We start from the raw sequence: 17,080 nt of genomic DNA on the forward strand, positions 1-17,080 counted from the left end.
AGTAAGATAGATAAATTTAGTAATTACATACTGTATACACAAAGGGAAACGTGAAGCAACTGATGGTACACAAGTCGACTCAAAAGGCACAGGCATAATTGTAATTGTGTAGGTTTTTGTTAAAAGTTGAGCGTGACGAATTTGGTCTTAGGAGGCGTAAGGCTTCTCCTTTCGCGAATCCCGTATTTATGCCTTTAAGTGTATGACATGAAAAGTAGTTCGTGTATTAGAGGGTCGCTGGATTTTTTTTTATTATGAAAATTACAAACAGGAACTCAAAAGATCAAGAGCTTCCCCTCCCAAATTATCCATTCAGGGTGAGGTTTAGAGTAACTCTCTAATCTATAAAAGTTGTTTCCAAAGGGCTGTATGAAAAAAATCCATCCGTGAGGGCGGGAGTGGGATGGATATTTTTTTGGAATTAAGAAATCTATGCTACAAATGCTTTATTACAATGCTTAATTAAGAAAGTTCTTCATTTCACTGTCAATTTTTTTAGCGTCCAATAAATATTCCGTTTAATGTTTTTAATTGCTCTTATTCATGATGACGTCAGGGCTTGTTTATGAGGGGGACAGAATCGTCTAGAACGATAGAAATTCGTTTAAAACTCGCTCTGGTAAGAAAAGTTTGAACTCAAATGGCCTGGTACTAAAATATGAGATGCACTAATGTTTAATAAGCAATATTTATTGCACTTGATGGCTGTCACCGCTTTTCTTTGTTCTATAAAACGAATTTTATATCAATTTTTTTGTGTTGTTGCTGTTTTGTCCCCCTCCCGCGACCATGATTCTTTGCGTTTAAACAATATATTGTTTTGATGTGACGTCATTATGAAGAAGGGCAATTCAGACCTCGTTTTGTTTTGTTCGCTATGGCGGTCGAAAATTTTAACTACTTTAATTTGTAGTTCTTGACACATGTCATTGTTTGTATAATCTCGTCTCGTTATATGCGCGTAAGTAATATATAATAGTCTTATTACTATATATATATTAATGCATATATTTTAAGGTAGTTTGGGACTTATAGAAAAGTTTTGAAACTTTGCATAAACAAAGATGGATTACTCAATAAGTACTCAATTATTTCTGAGTTAGGCATATATGCATCATATAACTTTGATTTCAATTTAATAGCGTTGAAGTCGACCTTATAAGGCGCTAGTAAATACGTAAAGTGAATAATTTCAGTCTTGAAAAAGTCACTGTCGTTACATTTCTTCGCAGCGGTTTGAACGGTTACCTGAATGGCATGAATTTTGTTGCATTTATCAACGATGACAAAGTAAAAGGCGCTGGTATTAGGACAATGGACTATCATTGCACTATATCTATCTCTAATTATCTGTTCTATCGATTTTCTCGCATCTGTTTTGCTTTGATGTCCACAGAAATTTAAGTAGGATCTAGCAGCAGTGGAACCACATGCCTCTTCCTTGAAGGAATACTCATTTTTCACACATTCCTTGAGATTGCTAAATATCAGCTTCTCCCAATATTTGCCGACTAAGTTGCCAGGTCTCCCTGCAGATAGGCCTTTTATGGTATCCACCTGATGAAGAGATGGAGCCTCATTATACTTTATGCTTTGGGGCGTGACACGCTGAATGAATGGTGAATGAAGCCATAATTATTTCTTTCATTTACCAAACGCAGGGATGTATCCAGCCTGGTCCACCGCGGTCAAACGTCCAACGCGGTTTTCGTTTTATTCAGTGGGATTTTATTTAAAGTAAGCAAGGATGAGTAAAAAAATTAGTTCACGTTATTACCTTTCAATTTTTCTCAAAATGATGATCTTTTTTTCCGTGGAAAACTGACAAAAACTCTTTGCGCCTGATCCAAATTATGTTGACAAATGGCGCCGACGATTCTGCGGTTCACAGTATTTAGAACTTTTTTGGTAAACTTTCAAAACGTTTGGTAAATTTTGGTAAATATGTTGGCAATATATTAAACTTTAATAAACAGTGAAAACGACTACCTTAACCTTTAAGTACTTTGTTTAACTTTTGCAAATTTCTCTCGTTTGACCGCGGTTAACCAGCCTATGAACCTGCAGATTTGTTCCCCGTGGGGCGGGTTGGGGGGGGGGGGGGGGAGTTCGGCTCCCATACTGAACTGACACTAGGGGGGCTCGGCTGTGGCCCTAAAAATGACCCCTAAAAGGCACTGTAAGTTGACTGAAAAGCTGATCGAGAATGATATTTTTGTACTCTGCTTTACATGACAAATCAGTTGACTGACTTATTGGCATCTGGTTATCGGTTACCCATTTCAGATGTGTCATGAAGAATTCGACATGTTTTGGTTGTCTGCTCATTCTAGCGCTTAATTTGTTGTTAATAGACGAGGTACTAGTCGAGCACATTTACTATAATGTTTTGCATGGAAAAAATGTTGTTTGTTTACCAAACGGGGAATCGGTAACCTGTAACTGAAAGTCTGAAATCGGTAACCGGTAACCAGATTCCAATTAGTAATCAATTGACACCCTAAATGGTACCAAGTTAATTATAAAATTGTTTTTTTAACAGCCCCCCTAAATGGTACCATATCTGGAATTTTACACACAAAATGGTACGGCCGAGCCCCCCTGTCAGTTCAGTATCGGCCCCCCACCCCAGGATTTGATCGCCAGAGTAAAAAAATCAATACTTACTACATCCAACAAATAATTAGAATTTTCCAACGTAAACTGCACAACAGCTTCTTCAACCAGAGGGCTAACGACAGACACTTCTTTCAAATCGAATCCTGGTGGTTTCAAACAAGACCAGGAAAAGGTTGATGGTGATCACTGGCCTTGCAAGTATTTATCATCGCTAGTGACCTGATGCGCACACGTTTGCACCTATCAGGAATCTAGAGTGCTTCGTCTTCTAGTACTTGTAGAATATTAGTAATTGCCTTGACCATGAAAAGTTCAACGTTACTGTTGCCTCTTAGAAGGTACTTAGCGTACTGAATGACTGTTCGAGGAACATAGCCAATGTGTGCCAGCACGTCGGTGGCCCGGGGACAATTCCTGCTCAGTTTGGATATCCTGTAATATGACAAATATGAACGTTACAAATCATAAATGTAGTTGGTGATCAGAAGGCTTAACATCAATCTACTGCTACTACTCGTTACCCGAAAAATTCGCGAAGCGACGCGACATTCGAGAGTGTAACACGATAGCTTTTATTTCATTATGTAAATTTTCCGTTGTCTACTCACCGCTTTTTCAAACTTAGAAGTCCTTTGTTTCATACAACAATGAAATACAAAGGAAACTTATAGCACTGAATAACAAAGGCACATGAATCGCGCATTTTTTTCGACCGAGCGTGCAAAAAAATCGTATATACGCGTCTGACTACCCTGCGTCGGAGCGTATGAAATTCGCCTGCGCAGCTAACGTATACGCGAGCGGTACTGTACATAGAGTAGTGAGGCCTCTTTCCTCACCGTCGATTGAACCCTTCGATTGGATTGTTATGCAGTTACAGTACCGACTGGAACTAACCCCCACTTCACATGCAAACATCAGTGCAAACATGAGCAGACAGAGAATCGCGAATAAGACACCCTATTTATGTATCCAGAGGCTCAAAACCCCGACCCTATTAGGCGACACATACCTATATAGCTTATAAATGGGCTTGAAGTTTGGTTGGGTTCACTTCAGAAAGTATGTTCTGCTCAGGTCTGCTTTTGGTGCAGTTTTAGTGGGGGATAGTTCTTGTCGGTACTGTACATGGGAAAAATTATTGCGCCACATGTATTTATCAAACATATCCAAACCTACAGATCGTTAGAAAAAATATTACCTGTTCACATGTTCTAGCTGAAAATTTACTTAGCCGAAAATTCTTTGGAATAAAATGTGATTTTTCCGAAAAATGCCAGCTGAAAATTGCTGTCCAAAAATTTCTAAGTGACCTTTTTTTAGTAAAAATGACCGAAAATTTGGCAAATTTCATGTGTTTGTAGTGTTCGAAAATTTTACGGTGCGAAATGAAGGGGTGATTGGAATAAAGCCCTAAGTGACTTCTGATCAACTGCTAGATTCTCCTTCCAGTTTGTCTTGTATATGCTCATGTAACAATTTGGCTTCAGATCAGGAGTCACTTAGGGCCTTATTCAAAATAATGTTTAGAATAAGGCCTTAGGTGACTCCTGATCTACAGCCAAATTCTCCCTTCGTTACATGAGCATATACAAAACAAACTGGAAGGAGAATCTAGCAGTTTATCAGAAGTCACTCACGGCTTTATTCCACTCACCCCTTTAAATTAAACAATGCAAAGCATAGAAACCACTAACACAAATTTTAGCTGTCGTACGCCATCTGAACAGCTTTACTGAAATGAATAGTTGGGTGATCTCTAAGGAAGTACAACAAACTCACCATGATTTATTTGAATAAGGCTCTGCCCACTGATTCTTCTGGGATGACACAATACACAATATTCAAATCATGGCAACTGAGAAGAGGCTTGTCATCACTGAATAACGAGAACAGACCATGTCTGGAAGTTGCTGCCATGACACTCCAGTTCTAGAATTAAACAATGACTGTTATAGTTGGTGGCTGTAACTGATTAAAGTATGGCCACTAAAAGTGCCTGTCACCCTTAAATACAATTATTTCAACTCTATGCACATTGAACAGTTAAATGGTGACATATTTGTTTTGAACGTCGCGTTATTGAGCTATATAGATTTGAATTTACAAAATGCTAATTGATGACACCAACCTGGGAATCATTTATTATACAACTATTTGTTTTCACCTCCAAGTAACATTTTTTACCAATCAATTGACTATCCACAGTTTATTTTTTGTATTTATCAAATTAATTATCCTCAAGCCGTATACTGCACATTGTAAATTGGCATAGAAATAATGGCAAATTCCCAGGTTGACATCATCTAATTAGCATTTAGTAAATTCGAAAACAAGAAATATTTCACCATTTACCAATTCAATGTGCATAGAGTTGATATGATGATGATGAAAATATCTATTTAAGGGTGATAGACACTTTAATAGAGGTTAGCCCATCCCAAAATGAAGTAGCCCTCAATTTCCTCTAGTTTAAAATGAAAAACTTGAATAAGCGCCCCATGGCTTTTAACAGAGTGTTAACTAAAAGGAAAGAACACAAAAAGGCAATGCCCCTGGTAATGCCACGAGACATTTTTCTTTAACATTTTGGTTAGCATTTAGCACTATAAAATTATTAGAGGTGTTAAGTGTTTTTATTTATTTAAGTAAATAATGTAAACTGCAATAAAGTAACTTCAAAAATTTATTTGCACTTATTGTAAAAATCATTGTAGAAAAAGCTGGGTTTTTTTTTAAAGACACTCTTGCATGCAGTGACTGTGGTTACAGGTATTTTTGGATAAGCCTATCAACAAATTCTTCCTCAAAGCGGAAATGTGTACTTTGAAACCATCCCGCACAGAACTCTGGGTATGTCCAGAGTCACGTGGCAGTCACAAAATCAAAATGGTGTCTATATATTGAGAATGTGGATTGCTTGTGAAATCACTGTTAAAACAGCTCAGAATTTCCACTTTAGTACTAAAAATTAACTAAAATGGATAATCTTAGAGTCCAGGCAAAGAAACGAAGAGAAGGGTAGTCCAATTGAACTACATATTGAGTTTATTTTTAACTTTGTACTTCAAATAATTTACATTGCAACATTATGAAATTCTGTAGCATAGTCGCACACTGGGCATTCAACCCTTGACTTTTGGTGGCCCTGGTCAGTTTTAACTCGCCACTGGTGACCGTACAACTGCCAATTTTTAGCCCTGGTTTCCCACAGGAGAGATTGTCAAATGAAAGACAGTATATTAAACATATATTTTAAGGGCACACATAGCTGGGGCAGACATGTATCTTTAATATGGAATTCAAATGGAAATGATTTGTTGTGTTTTCAAAAAACATGACAAAGAAAAGCATGAACTTGCAACTTAACACTTGATTGGCACCACCGTCTCTTTGCAGGAAAAAGGTATACAAAAGGGCTATCCAATGGCTGAATTATGTAAATATGGTTCTTATTAATGTTTACATTGCTAGGTGACAAATAACCTATATTTGAACAGCCTGAAATAACAGTAGAATATATGTTGTACTCACAAAATATGCTGTTCTCCAATCCTCCTCCCCAATTGTTGCGTTACCTGCCATGTGCCATTGTGAAAGGAGAGTGCTCTTGCCAACCCCCTTGGAACCTGATAGATAGATAGATAGGTAGGTAGATAGATAGACACCAGAGAATCTGTCACAACTGCCGCTTGGGAATTGCACCTTGCAAAATAATTATTACTAATAATAACAAAGTAAATGTGTATCTAAGAAATTGCATTGCCGTGACACATTAATACTTTATTTGGTGACCGTTTGCTGCGAATACTGTGAGATACCTTCAAGGTTATGCACCATTGGTTTGTGGATCAAAATTGAAAATGTTTCATCGGTAGATTATTTAACTCGGGCTAATAAAGACCAGTTACTACTAGGCTTTTGTTACTTTCTTTGTTGTCTTTTTAACGTATGCAAATTAGGACCTGCTTGATAAACAATAGAATCTGTGTATAATACATTGTGATTTTGATGGTTATTTTTGTAGAAAAAAGTGTGTATTATACACAGGTAAATATGGTACAGTTAAACCCTGCTATCTTGAACTCAAACCCATTTCCCTTGGATTTGCCCTGCTTTTCTCAGTCATTTACTATTGGCTATCTCGAACTCAGCTATCTCAAATTCCCTATCTCAAATAAAGAGCAGCATCCCTTGTTCCTGTTTTACAGACAAATTTACCCCACTATCTCAAACTCCCAGCTGTATGAGCAAATTGTTGCTTCCCTCGAGAGTTCAAGACTAGCTGGGTTCTGCACTGTACAGTTGCTAGTTTTTGTGTAAACACAGGAAACAAACATTTCCCACTATTTTATACAGTAGAATTGTTTTAGGTAACTATAACGTCTTTTGCACATATTTTTTTAATTATAAGGTAATTTTTATCTTCCTGAAATTTGCACTGTGATCAAGAAACTCCTCTGTTTGTCTGTTTTCTATTGCCAATGTAGACAACAGATACTGATAACAACAGCCATTTCGCGCAACGCTACATCATTTCTGTGTCTATACCATTCAACATTACACTGAGCCATTTCATGCAATGCCACACCATTTGTGTGTACGCTGTACCATTCGACATTACACTGTGCCATCTCACGCAATGCTACACTGTTTATATGTACACTGTACCATTCAAAACTACACTGAACTACACACACTTAACAAGGAAGTTTGCCATGGATATATTTTGCAAATCTTTTAATTCACTTCATCTCTCTGTGAGGTTATGATGAAACATGCTAGTTGCCAATTTGGCGATTAATTTTCAGGATTTGGTTGCCAAAGTGAAAAGTTTAGTCACATTGGTGCCTGTATTAGGCGCAATTTTATGCCCTGAACTAAATATGCAAATCATTATGATTATCACTTTCATATTTCATTTATGGTGGAAAATGATTCTTGTCAGATTTCACTGTTAAAACAGCTTTCTTTTCCTGTTGAAACAGGGTTTTCAGTCATGCCAACAATTTGACATCACTTTGTTACCTGAGTTGCAAGGGTGCTGTCAAAAATAGGGTTGACAGCCTTGCAGCACCATATTTAGAGGTATTGGAAACAAGTTTGTATGGTGTTTCAACAGTGTTCTGATGGTGGAAAGTGATTCCTTCCACTCAGATTTCACCTTTAAACAGCTTTCTTTTCCTGGTGAAACAGGGTTTACCATCAAAAAATAGGTATCAAAGTGACAGTAAAAGCACTGTAGTCCATAAGCAAAGAAGACGTGAAGGAATGTTATTTCTAGAATGGCTAGAATTAAACTGAGTCATTGTGTTGTGATCTGTGAGGGTGGCCTAGGAACTCCACTGACGAGGTAAATAAGAGCTCATAAAGTTTAAATAATGAACGTAGCCTTTTAATTCTATTTGCCTTTTTTCGCTTTCAGTTTTCCTGTTTTTTGAGGGAAATAAACAGGAACTTAAGAAAACTCCTAGAAAAACAGTTCTAAGGGATTTTGCTTAAAGTGGAAAAACTGATTTGCACGTGTTCTCAAGATCGTGCATGGGATAACTGGATCTAACTGGATCTAACTGGATAACTGGATGCTCTATTTGGCACCACTTTAAGTGAAATCTTTGTGTAAAAATACTCTGGAAACACAAACTGTATAACAAGAAACTCTCTTGTCATCTCCACTTTATACCTTCTCTGCTTACCAAGAGTACAGGGTCAGTTTGTTGAAAGCTGAGTTTAGAGAGCTAGTGTCAAATCTGATTTCATATCTGAAACCTTTCAAATGAAATTCAGTCTACATGTACAATTCCTTTAGTCTGCAATTTGATGATTGGATGCCCAAAAAAAACTATGGTAAATTATTTTAAAAGGCTTTTAAACAAAGGATTAAACATACCCTGATTAAAATTTAACCCTGTATTAGCACTTATCAGCCTTCGAACAACTGGGCCCAGGATTGAACAAGTTTCAATTAAACTAAGTTGTAATTTCAACAAGAAAAAGTTATGATCATTTTTACACCAACAATTCCAGGCAAAGTTGCAACATTTGCAATCTGCCTTACATCAGGAAGGAAACCACCAATACCTGGAGAGCAATTTAATTCAATTGCATAAAAGGAATAAGACAAATGCAGCAAATACAACAGTATTATATTTCAAATGTTTAAAGTACTGTACCTTGAGTTCCAGCCCAGTGCTTCAGCTCATCAAACATTAGTTTTTCAAGCAGCTCGTTTATATATCTAAGATACCTTCAACCTTTAAAGGAAAAAAAGAAAAGAATAGTTTGAACTTTAGAGTTGAATACTTGCAATGTATACCTCAAGTCTTGAATCTGAAACAGTATGTAAAAATTTGTCCATGGTACTAATTAATGAGAACATCCTAATCCAGTACTTATTAGGACATTCTTGCATCAACAATTTCCAGCAAAACACCACAGTCTGCAACTAGGGGAAAAGGAGAGAAATTAGGGGGGATGGGGACAATAATGGATATAATCTGGGTTTGATGGAGGAAGTGAGGACAAAATTTATTTGTCCAGTTCAGTCAATCTTGTATTAAGCAGTGACCCACGGGAATATGGCGTCTACTACAGTGCAAGTGCTCAATACAGTGCCACCAAAGACAGGTTTGACTGTAGTTCGCGAATTGACTGATTGAAACAAACAAACAAACAAACAAAAGAAAATAGTTCTGACATGAGAGACGTGGAGGGGGGCAGGGGACAGGGATTTGATCATAACGTGGGCAGAAAAGATTCCTGGGCCCAGTTGTCCCAGAAACAATTTTCCTTGTGACAAAACTTATTTCAAAGAAGGAAATTACTTTGACGGATATGGCAGGTGTAAGGGGAATTAATTTCGATGACCATAGCTTATTATCAACATTCTCAAGTATGACATCGTTAGACGTGTATTTTGACGCGCACGCCACTCAGCTGGAGTTGAGCTTCCGATCTGATTTTTGGCGCGCGTTCACTTACCTTCATGTTTGGGACAAAGCCTTTCTTGATAAGAAACGAGTTTTCGTTTAAGCGCTCAATATAACTGCACTCCTCTTTAAATGTACGGTGTTCTTTCGCCATGTTAGTCTTATCATTCACGTTTCACAAAGGTTTCAGTGGTCGGCGAAGGGAGAAAAGTCATGTAGCAATAAATCAGCGCATGACTCTCGTTTGAATATGCGCGCAGTACAATTTCTTATCCAGTCCTTCTCTGGCGGGTAAACCATAATGGCGGACGACGTGAGAGTGTTTTTATTAATTCTCTAGGCATAAACCAAAACGGTTGTTTGTTATTTAAAAAAAAACGTTTAGATTCAGTTTCTCAATTAAAGCTCTTTGTTCATTGCTCCATAATGTCAGAGAAGAATTCGAAAGGGAAGAAGCGAAAATGGGAACCAGTAGAATTGGACGATCCTTCGTTCTTTGCGGGCGAAATGGATGGATTTATGTCCCTTGAAGTCATGGAAGATTATCATCCAGAAGAGCTAGCAGGAATTGGTGCAGGTGGACCAGCTCAGAAGAAGAAAATAAAAGAATGGCCGCTGTAGGAGGTGAATTGCTTAAAGTGCTTTAAAACATACCGCATAGTTAAATTTAGAAGATACAAATGTAAGATTCACTTCAAGCACGTGGTGAAATTACCCTTGTATTTTACGAGAAATTGGGAAAAATTATATTTTTAACTTATTTTGTTTATTTATTTTTTATTATAACTTATCTTTAATTATTAAATGTTGAGGGTTGTCCAATACATCCAAATTGGGTTGAGTCGTTCACAAATCGACCCACCAGAAGTTAATTAGTGGTTAAGTCATCTTGTGATACTGGAAATCTGAATAAACCGTGCCTCTTAAGGTGGAAATGTCTTACTACAAGTCGATTTTCGAGACGCTTAATAATAATCCTCAACCTGACTCAAATGGAATGACTTGTCTCCTGAGTCAGATTGGGTGTATTGGACATGAGAATCAAAACTAAGATAACTGCCAGTCATACCTTAAATGAAAAAAGAAACAAACAAACAAAAAGACAACAACAACAACAACAACAACAACACTCACCACAAGAACTACATGGAAATACAGGAATTGATCGAAATCATTTTGAGAGCAGTTTGTCCTAAATTTTTTGAAGACAGCAGACTGCATTGTCCCAAGGGCTCATGCATTTTTTCAGTCTTTACCCATACATGCACAATTATGTATATCTAAGAACAGAAGCTTCTTTTTAGTTTTCTCAAGAAGTTTGGCTCACGGGGAAAAAAAAAAAGCTACATAGTATTGTCTTTTGATTTAAATCTTCAGGATAATCTGGAAGAAACAGTTACCACACCATCCACACAACTTGAAAAAGCACAAAGAATGACCAACTCACTCAGTTTTCACCCGGCCTGTCTAAATTCTTTAATCTTTGCCTTTGTTACCTTTGCAACATATTTAGTGTCGCTGATGGACAAAGTTGGGCTGCAGAAGAACAGTTGTAACACCAACAAGAGAGGAACTGTAGAAACCCTGACAGAAGCAAAGATCTCATGTGCAATTGAAGAGGTTTGTAATAGTTGGGCTAACAAGGAAGCAAAACTCTTCAAGATCCAGGATACAATTTTTATTACTTTTTATTGTTGGTTTGAGCCAAATGCATCTACATGTACACCACATTGTCTGGGAAACATGATCCATGGAACCACAGAGGTGTACCGAGTGAAATCGAAGGAGAACTACGAAACATACACTTGTTGCAAAAATCACGTCATTCAGATTTATTTTGGCTTTCCTTTCTAGGAACTTTATCTCCACTATTTCCTTTCCCGGTACCCAGGCCGTACTTTGGTTTTCTCCAACACCATGGACTGTGTGAGGAGACTGGGCTCTTTGTTTAGGCTCTGGGACTTTAACCCGTGGGTTCTGCCCGCCAGCATGCAACAAAGGCAAAGATTAAAGAATTTAGACAGGCCGGGTGAAAACTGAGTGAGATGGAAAAAAACAAAAATACAAAAAACCAATGAAACAAACGAAACAAACAAAAACAAAAACCAGAACAAAAAACAAACAAATAAACAAACAAAAAACTCAAAGAAAACAAAGCAACAATTAGGAACCTAATTTTGTAGACAACGTGCTTTTTTCCTGTTGCGTCTTTCACGTTCTTTACTCCGCAACTTGCTTTGCGCAAAACACTAGGCTCAGAATCATCCTGATCTTATTACTATTTTTTTTTCATCAAAACAGTGAGTATAGTTTACAAATTGACCGACCAATGGAATTTCCTTTATTTATAGACTATAACTGGATCGCCTTGACTGATTGAACCCGCCCCTCTCCTCCCTCAGAGAATATTTAAAGCTAGATAGGACTTACACCAGCAAATGAAATGTTGGCTGATTTATTTCTTGCCTGTTAGATTTAAGCAAAGTGCGAATGGCTTACTTCTGGCTACAGATGTGGCCACGAGAGGTTTGGACATACCAGCTGTCACTATCAAGTTCCGAAGGACCTTGATGTAAGTACGTGTAAGTATGTGTGTACGGTTAGTTAGCTTGTGCAGTTGGTCAGCCTGTGCGGCAGGCGGGAACGGAAGCGATTGCTTTTTGGCGGCAGTGCTTTCGTTCTCCGCGAAACTCTACCTTGACAAAGGCTTCGGAAGTCACACTGCTTCAACCAACCATGCGTTAACCAAGGTGTGGGCTACAAGTCTCAACTGTAAGAGAAGCTCAACCAGAATGTTGATAGCAAAGTTCGAACGCCGTTGACGCCTGAATTCTTTTTTTACCTCTAAATTTATTTTATTGCATTTATTTTCTTATTTCAAAATCTTCATTTTCTAAATCTTTGTTTTGTTTCCAATTTGAGTTAATGTGTGACGTTCACCTACCGAAATCAAAACATAATTCATTTAAGTTAATGAGTTTTGATTTAGAAAAAAAATTGACTCTGTTCTCCAAATGCAGTTTATATGAAAGGATCAGTTTGTTATCGTTTATCGTCCTCAGTTGTATCTCATTTAATAATGAACTGTTGTGTAATGATGTAACCACAATGTAAGTATTAACTTTAGCGCAACCATCTCTTGTGATCCTGCGTTCCTAAATTCTTTCTCTGTGTTCGTTAACAGCTTTACATTCACCGCAGTGGACGGACAGCTAGAGCGAGCAGGGAAGGTCTGAGTGTCGTTCTTGTTGGCCCAGAAGAAATGGGATCATACAAGAAAATTATGAAGGCACTTAATGGAGGTGATGTGTCTTTATTATCTCCAACGTATCTCTTTAACAGTTAAACTCTAAAAGTTTATTTGGAAATCCCCCTCAGTTTAAGGTGCCATTCGTCCAAATTTCCTTTTTAATTAGATAAATCTTTACGCCTCAACGTTAGTATGCATATTTTCCATGCATACTGTTCTTTATATATTTCTGAAGGTGTTAACATGGAGATTTCGTCTCACAATCAAGAGGTTCTTTAGTTGGTGATCATTTCCCCTATTCTCGTGGCTTTAAAGAGAACCTGCAGTTTTAAAACAAATACCGGTAAAAGGGCTCAAAATATATCAACTCAAGATATCTGGTCCTTAAAACCATACCTGTGACCTTGTTAATTTCTTTTTTCCGCTTTCAAAACTGGCCTTCACGGCAAGTTCGAACTACCCGCGTTCGCCATCTTGTTAGGTAAGCAAGGCATTTTGGGTTGATGACGTGTAATGGTTGCTCCGTTCTTTTGTAGTTGGGTTATTGGGGTTTTCCTTAGGAAAATGGTTAATAGCGGAGCATTCGAGTGCATAAGTCGGGTAAAAACCATGCAGGATACCAAGCTTCGCTTTGTTAGCTCGCCATAATACAATAGTTATTGACGTTCATGGATTCATGCCATTGGAAGGACATTTCTTCCAAAAGATTTGCGTGTGCGTTCGGAGCATTTCGAGGACCATTACCTCCATAGATCATACTTAATGCGAGTACGGATAGCTTTGTTAACAGGAGACTGATTGGATACCCATTTGATAACGAGGTTAGAGGATAATTTTAAGTACCCAATATCTTGTGTTTGATACATTTATAGTCTTTTAAGAAATATTTACTTGGGTGTGACAGTCGTTAGGAGAAGTTGGAGGCTGGTCACTCTTATGGATCACAGGGTTAAGGAAATTTGTCATCGCACGAAGATGATACCCCTCTAGATGATAAATATTTCTTTTAGCCGCTACCAATATTTTAGAAGGAAAAGGTACATCGTAATCGTCTTTAGGAGTTTACTGAGCCCAACTACAATTTAACCCTTTACACCCTTAAAAATCAGTTTGCATTTTCTCCACACCATTTTCTATGAATTTTCTATGGAACTAACAAGGAGAATTTGTTTAACAATCAAGAGTTTCTTTAGATGGTCGTTCCCTGTATTCTCGTGACCTTTATGTTTGATTCAGGAGTGATGCTGTCAGAAGAAACTAGATGCCAGTCATGAATAGGCGTTTAAGGGTTAACTTACAGTCTCTGGTGTCGTTCGTTTGTTTGTTTCATTTTTTTGTTCATATTTGTTTTCTTGATTTTATTCTTTTTCAAATTTCGTGTTGCAGGAAACGAGCTAGACTCCTTTCCAGTTGATGTGTCTTTTATGTCCTCCATTAGGAAAAGAATTGAGAAAGAAGAACACAAGTAGGTGAAGATGAAAAAAAAAAAAAAGAAAGAAAGGAAAAGAGAAATATGGCAATTATCTTTTGGTTAGCCCTTCGTTTTTTGTTTTGTTTGTTTGTCTTTTCGCGTAAGAAAAAGGCCCAAATTGATAATCGAGCTTGACAGCGCAACATTTTTCGTACAAAGAATTGTTCACGCAGTTACGGATGTTCTCTCCTTCATTCTCAATTCCTTCCAACCCTCCGCCCCCTCTCCTCCCTTTCTCTTTGTCTAAACTCCCCCTTTAATGAAAGCCATCGAACCATATTCACAGATTTAGGCGCAAAAAGTCAAGTAATGACTGTATGCTTACCTCTGCCAAAGCCATGGACATCGAAGTTGACGAAGATTTGTATGTTTTTTGATGAAATGATTCGTTCATTTAGATGCAAATTCTCGATCATTACGCTCCTGTGTGCGATCACATGGTCTGGGACTAACTAGACTGGCAGCTTCAACATCAGTCTTAGGCGGAACTGGTGTTCTGGAACTTTACTGTCTCGAAGGTTTGATGTCACATTTTATAAACTGTCCTGTTCAGTTTATTTTCCTTAAAAGAGCTTTTTATTGACTGGAAGATCTCGGAGATCAGGGAGAAAGGAAAGAGCGACAAGTAAAGCTGAAGCAATTGAAAGGTAATCAACCTTTAATTAAGGCAGACAATGGTTGTACTGACAGTCCCACCAAAAATAATGGATCTTGCAGGCTGATAATATCTTAGTGAAATCAAAATGGGTTACATTTAGCTTGTAGTAGTCGGGTGGGGTGAGGATTATTGTTCCCATGGTTCTTACGTTTGAGTTCTATGTGAAAGTATGAAAAGGTAGTAAACAGTCTTGATTTCCAGCCTTGTGTGGGTCAGCGTTAGCTTAGGCTGTGTCAAGTGCCCCTTTCATTTATTGGTGAAATTTTTATACAAACTATATCAGCGCCGTTTTATTTTACAGCGGAACTTACTGGTTTGCTGAAGACACCTCTGATTCCTGCTGGTTTTAGTGGAAAGTACCCGACTAAAACTGGATCCCTTATAATGCCAGGGATCAAAGGTATTAAGTGAATAGAGAAACAAGAGTATTTTGAGGGACAAAATGATGTGTTGCTAAACACATCGTTTTGTGATCTTTAGTGAGAGTATTATTAGTGATTTAATAGAGCTAGTGTCAACTGAGGCTCCTTTTGTTTTGTTTTGTTTGTTTGTTTGTTTGTTTGTCTTTTATATTCTCTTTTCCTGCTGCCATCCGCTGGTTTTCTGGTCCGTATGTTTTTTTTTTAATGAGATAACTGCTTTTTTCTTTTCCTAGTCATGTGCCAATTGTTTAAATGTTCGTTTTATTTCGGTATTCACAGCCGACACGAATTTGGAAGATAATGAAAAAGTGGCTGTTGAAGATGTAAGAAGAAAGAAAAAGAAACAAGAAAAGCAAAACGTAACTTGCATTCTTCAAACGAGGTCGACAACTGATCGTGAAAGAAGAAGGGAGATTAAAAACACGAAATGGAGAAAGATTCTTACTTGTAACAACTGGACTGGAAGAGAAAGAGTTGATTTGAGCAAGGTTGACTAGTCAGTGGTAGAATAAACTAAAATCTCGTCTTAAAGTCTTTGACCCCGATGCTATATGAATACAATGTAACTTGAAGCAATGGCGTTCATACATCTTCGGGACACCACCCTTCAGACTCGCGGTATAATACGACTGGACAAAGCAACTAGTCACAGTCTGACAACACATGTCCACTTTGCGCATTTTCTTGATTTGTGATTTGAATTGATTTACAGATGTTTTGTTCTTTACTCAGTGGCCCGAATTTAAAAGTTAGGATTGTTTCAGTCACATATTGCCGTTGGTCATATGAAGGTTTCAAGAATGGGTCGGAAAGGAACTGAAAACGCTGTTTTAAAGGGAAATCATTTTTCACATGCTTGACAAATGTTGTCCACAAAGCTTTCGCTAGTTCATATCTATAAAAAAATTTTTAAAAAAATATGTAGATGCGTAGTAAGCAGGAGATTCAGTCTACCGCCGTTTGTTGAGCAGGGTCTCGTGTTTAGGTTTCACCTTACGCCTTTTCTGGCACATTCGCTTATTACATCATCGGCAGCTACTTAAATGTATTGAGACCCCAGAATGTGAGAGAAATCGTTGGAAGGCTGTACGAAGATTTTAATATTAAGAGGGCCAAACTACACGTAGGTGTGCATGGCGTTACTTGAGGAGACGTGAAGAATAACCCTTTTCCAATAAATAAGTCATTTGCTGAGAAATCACTCTAAGACTCGTTCACACTAAACTTCCCTTAAATCTTTGCCGTTTAGTTTATGCGTGAATGTTGTTTTGGTATCAATGCTATGAGAATATGTTACTATGTAAGTGTACCACTCCACACCCGGGTGAAATTTGCGACTTGACGTGAATACGCGCAGGGCTTAGTCGTATGTGAAATCTGATGACCCGATTCTACCTTGTCTTTTTCGGTCTTGATGACCGATCAACATCCCAAACTGTAACCCAAGACTGGTGTGGTTAGGTGGCTTGATTTGTGATCTTTATTCCATTAGGACAACTAATCCACAAAGCACCATTTTTAACTTATGGCTCGGTCTACACTGTACGCTTTTATGAGCCGTGACGCTGTGCAGCATTGCCTTCCTTCTTTACGAGTTATTTCATTTCGAACGCAATTTGCATTGTCATGGTAAAGTGAATCTTTTTGTTTTGTTTTGTTTTGTTTCTTTTGAAGGCTCTACTGCTGGGTATCGCTAAGGTTTTTTATGACATGTTTGACAAACGGCATCCG

At 37.8% G+C, this 17,080-nt stretch overlaps 2 long non-coding RNA genes across 2 annotated transcripts; one reads left to right on the forward strand and one right to left on the reverse strand.

Moving 5' to 3' along the window:
- Nucleotides 1-1,108: 1,108 nt before the first annotated feature.
- LOC149045542 (uncharacterized) lies at nt 1,109-6,954 on the reverse strand. The gene is made up of 3 exons (XR_016187284.1): nt 6,154-6,954; nt 4,402-4,551; nt 1,109-3,051 (listed from the first exon to the last, which is right to left on the reverse strand). It is a non-coding gene; the product is annotated as an uncharacterized LOC149045542 (long non-coding RNA).
- A 4,059-nt stretch (nt 6,955-11,013) lies between these two features.
- On the forward strand, nt 11,014-16,547 carry LOC149045543 (uncharacterized). Its single transcript, XR_016187286.1, has 2 exons — nt 11,014-14,916; nt 15,229-16,547. It is a non-coding gene; the product is annotated as an uncharacterized LOC149045543 (long non-coding RNA).
- Nucleotides 16,548-17,080: the final 533 nt, after the last annotated feature.

The sequence above is a fragment of the Pocillopora damicornis genome, chromosome 5 (genome assembly GCF_964200805.1).
Source record: "Pocillopora damicornis chromosome 5, jaPocDami1.2, whole genome shotgun sequence".
NCBI classification, from domain to species: domain Eukaryota; kingdom Metazoa; phylum Cnidaria; class Anthozoa; order Scleractinia; family Pocilloporidae; genus Pocillopora; species Pocillopora damicornis.